Here is a 5,253-nt window from a genome sequence, read left to right on the forward strand (position 1 = left end):
TGTCTGAAATACTTAATGGTGTAACTTACAGTATTTCCACCTCTGAAATGGTCGCCAAAAGTTCATTAGCACACACACACGCGATGTTTATGGCAATGTTACTTCCACGTCTGAAATGACTGTCTAAAGATATTAATTGCAAAAATTATAATATTTCCATGACTAAAATATCTATTAAAATACGCAAAGTTATTGACAGTACAGCTGTAATTTACAGTATTTCTACACCTAAATTGTCTGTATTATTGTCTTATAACTCAAAAGAAGAAATACTGGGGCCTAAAGTAACATACTAAATGGGACATCCAATAGCAGTTGACAGTTCCTCTTACGCTTAAGAGAAGCTATGTTATTGGTAATGTAAAATAAATCTTTCAGCATCCTATGAAGCACCATTTTAGGTGATAAGAAGCTAATGCACCATGTTTCGCAATAAAAAATTTTAATTTATAATACCAATAATGGGTGGACAAAAATATCGAAAAACTACAAACACAACACATTACAATGCCTAATACGTTATACAAAAACCGTTGGCGTTCAAAACATATCCCAGTTGTCACCAGATTAATAAATATAGAGCCTGTGTTGTTTTTAAAGGAATTTTAAACGAAGACTCGCTGATAAGTAATGCCTTCGAATTTTTTGTGTAAAAACTCTTGAAACTTTTTAAGTAAAACCAACTTTATTAACATTCTACGTCTTTATTCGTCGTGTGTACATATGCATTTCTCAACACAGTCACCCTGGCGCTGAACACATTCCTCCCAACGGGAACAGGTGTGTTGATATTATAGAATGTTTGTTGACAGAGTGGGAACCTCATCTCTGGCTGCAAAGTTTCATCTCTACCAAAGTGAAGTCCCCGAAGGTGTTCTTTAAATTAATAACGTTTGCTTTATTTAAAATTTTTAAGAGTTTTCACATTAAATTTCGGACTCATTACTTCCCAGCACGCCATCGCATCGTCTTTCCTCCAAAAGTGTTGAAGTTTCAGGTAATGGTAACGGTGGTGGACATAATCTCGCACCCTTATGTCCAGAGTAGACCACAATGGCTGCTAAGTAACATTGAGATCTGGTGACTGTGACTACCAGGGGTGACGAAACAATACATCCTCGTGGTCACAAAACAAGTCCTGAATGATGCGAGCTGTGTGAACAGGGGCCCTGTCATCTCGGAACAATCATCATTGGAGAACCACCATTGGAACAAGAGATGCACTCATCAGCCAAAATGGTCATATAATCCCTCCCAGTAAAGCGAAATTGCAGAGTGAACATGGGGCCCATGTGATTCCACGAAATGTCTGCCCAAGGCATCACCGAGCCTCAGCCGTCCCTCACCTTTCCGACGTAAACTCGGCAAGAAGGTGGAAACAATGTGAAAAAAGACTCATCCGACCCAACGAAGTTCTTCCATTCCTCCATAGTCCACGTTGTAGGGCCTTGGCGCCACGTTTTCCTGTTACGGGAATTTTCATTATCGATGAGCAGTTTTGGAATCCTACTTTAGGATTTCCGGCTAACCATGTAGTTCCCCGCTTCTGAAGCTGACAGGATTCGCGAGTACAACATTCAGCTCTGCAGTGACATTTGCGGCTGTCATTCTTTTATTTTTCATCACACTCCTGTTCAATGACCGTCAGTTACGATAACTGTACATACACTTTCGTCCACGTCATAACTCAGCAAACAATGCTTTTCCACTTTCCCTGTACGTTGTGTACTTCTTCTATACGTTGAAACACCGTACACTTCGGTTACCTTGATTACGGAAGCACCCATCATGCGAGCACCAACAATTTGCCCCTGTTCGAATTCACTTAGCTTCGCCTAAATGCCCTCACAACTTTCTGACCACAACCAACAGTTGCTTCGTATTGACGACATTGACAGGTGGCGTTTGTGGTCAGATATAACAGCACAACCTGCACGCTTCATTACAATCTGCATTTATGTTGAAGTATGCATTTTCCGCAGTGTTCCCATATTCTTTGCCAGACCCTGAATATTTATAACATTTTTATACACCGACGTCACTTATGCACAACAACAAAAACTGAAGCTAGTGCATCTTCGCGAGATCTTCAATGTTTTCTATAATTTTAAATACATATATATTTGTAAAATGCAAGTATAACTTCGAAATGCACGAAATGCTACTTGTTAGTTTTGAAGACACTGTTCCGTTAAAGACAATATGGTCAAGATTCCTCTCAGATCTCTGATCGCAAACAAAAATTCGATCTTTGGACCTAAATAAAATTTTCCATGTAATTTATCACACTTCGTAAAGATTTATTCTGTAACGGAACAGAACACACTTGGCACTAGAGTTGTAACTTTAATTGTTCTATAACAGTAAAAACTACATATGGCTCACTTCTTGGTACTTCTGTCCTGACTTACAGCTCAACACAGTATAAAGAAACAAAATGTTGACCTTATTACTTATCAAAATATGTAAAAATTTGTTCTATAATACTAACAAAATACGCATGGCATAGTGACCTAACTTACAATTTAAGGTGCGTTAGGTATGAGAATAGTTCGATCTTTCAAACACACTTCAATGAAACCAAAAATATTCTTTATTATTTATCAAAACAGGTATACTTTAATATGTGGTTTGCAACGGTACCGACATATGTGCGCCCATTGATCCAATTTACAGGTTATGGATCCGACGTGGCAAAGTGTTAGTTGGAGTGTGATTAGCTACTGGGACCACAAAATTAAGTGTATTTGAACAGCATTTTATTATTAAAATAATTAAACTCTTTACAGTGAAAAAATACCAAATTTAGTAGTGGAAGCGTTAATGAGTAATGAATAAGATATTAAAATTCAAGGTCCTCCACATCAATAATTACGATACTTGAAAAGATATATATATATATATATATATATATATATATATATATATATATATATATATATATAATGTCGTCTTAAGAAGTTTGTGTAGTTGGGAAGTGTAATTGTTAACCTCATCGACTAATATTCTCGGTCTTTAATTGCTATTAATGAGGAACGCCATATGCAATTAGTAATTACTAATTGCATATTGCGTTCCTCATTAATAGCAAGTAAAGACCGAGAACATTAATCGATCAAATTAACAATTACACTTCCCAACTGCACAGACTTCTAAAGACGACATGATAAAAGCTTGCCACGGTGAATTCAAAATAATTTAAAGTACTTTACGTTTTGCATACAAATTTCGACAAGGAATATGATGCTCAGCAAGTCTTATCTGGTGGTCAGGTTAGCGACAACACCATCAGGAATGGATAGTATGTAAAAGCGTTAATGAAACTAAAGACTTTAAAATTTCTTTGCCTTAGGAACGGGTGCCTTTCATTTTCCATTATTTTCATAATTCTCTAGTGCGAGGACATACGGGACTCTATAAAACCTTGGAAAAGGTTAACGCTCTCCTCACTTGGCCCACGCTATATAAGAATATCAGGCGATTAGTGGGTGGTGTGAAGCCAGTAAGAAGGCTAAACCAAGGAAGAGGTTGTTACAATCCAAGCGCGAGGAGAACCCAATGGGCATCTCTTTATCTACTATGTAGGTCCTCTTCCCAGTACCAAGAAGGGGAACCGATATATTCTGATGGTTGTTAACGCAATTTCCAGATTTGTGGGGTTTATCTATAGTTGTGGAGTCATGGCAGTCATTACCACTGCACATCTGACCAACATCTTCAGCTGGTTTGATCCCCCTAAAGCTCTTGTTAGCGATAACGCCCTGGCGTTTGTTTCCTAACAGTTTAAGCAGTTTTACTTTCGTAACACAATTAAGCACCTAAGAATCACACCATATTAACCCCAGACACCTTTTGTCCACAACCTTAAGTCAGCTTTGATCATTTACCATCACAAGTCTCCGAGTAAGTGGGATACCATCTTCCCTTGGCTCAATTGTGTGTTCAACATTGTGCAGCACGAAGTACCCATGGTAGTCTCTGCCGCTCGCTTGTTTGCGTATCCCATCAATCCCCATCTGCCTCCATCTGTTACTCTTGAAGATCTAGGGGAAAATTGGGAATGGGCCAGGAATAACATTAGGATATTGCATCACCTGTTACAGCGGGGTAATGTCAATAGATACCCCTTTCAGTTCAAGGTAGGAGATGAGGTTTTCATGAAGAACTATTCTGGTCAGGTGAGGCGTTGTGTCAAGCTCAAGACGTTCGCTCCTCGACTGGCAGGACTATGGTAGGTCATCAACATTTTGAGTCCTGTTAACTTGCTTCTGAGGCATCGGCCACTCATAAGGCCCTCAGGGTGCACCTTAATCTAGACGCTTTAGTCCGGAACCGCGCTGCTGCTACAGTCACAGGTTCGAAACCTGCCTTTGGGATGGATGTGTGTGATGTCCTTAGGTTAGTTAGGTTTAAGTAGTTCTAAGTCTAGGGGACTGATGACCTCAGTTATTCAGTCCCATAGTGCTTAGAGACATTTGAACCATTTGCTCCTTAATCAGCTTAAGCCCATTAATTAACAATTCCCTTATTCTCCCCAAGGTTGGACTGGTGTCCATTGATTTAAATGGGGGAGGCTGAGCCATGGCGGTTTTTCTGGCGTCACCATTCGAAATCTAGGCACGAGTTGCTCGATCTGTTCGTGTGAAATCCCTCTGATTTGTGGCCACTAAGGTCTTTGCTGGAAATTGTTGATCAGGGGGGGGGGGGGGGGGCATGTTGTAGTCTGGCGAGCAGGGGGGTGATAACAGACCAAGAAGGACGGAGTGAGAGGTCCGCCCATCGAGTACGGCGTGCCAGCTCTGGGACGTTGCACACTGATGGGAGAGTTGAAGCCTGTATCGCTGTGCATAATTCCGGGTTCCCTTTGGAACCGTAATGCTTCAACTTCGATTCGTGAACTTCGGTTAAGTTTAGGACTGTGAAGTGTGTTACTTTCTTATTGATACCTATAGGTCTGTTGCAATAATTGTGATTTCTTAGCCGATATATTTGGTAGTTTTACTTAACTGAAGTTGATATTAAATAATGCCTGATTTCTTTTTGGTAATTTTACTGAACTGATGCTGTTATTAAAGAAGGCCCACCTATTTGGCGATAGCATTTAACTGAAGCTGTTATTAAAGGAGGCCTGCCAGTTTTCTGTTTGGTAACTTCAATTAACTGAAGTTATCATTGAAGGCCTGCCTTTTTCTATTTTAAATCTTTTCTTAACTTAAGGTGTTATTATAGGCCTGCCTGTTTTCTGTTTGGTAA

The sequence above is a fragment of the Schistocerca piceifrons genome, chromosome 3, assembly GCF_021461385.2.
Source record: "Schistocerca piceifrons isolate TAMUIC-IGC-003096 chromosome 3, iqSchPice1.1, whole genome shotgun sequence".
Taxonomy (NCBI): Eukaryota; Metazoa; Arthropoda; class Insecta; order Orthoptera; family Acrididae; genus Schistocerca; species Schistocerca piceifrons.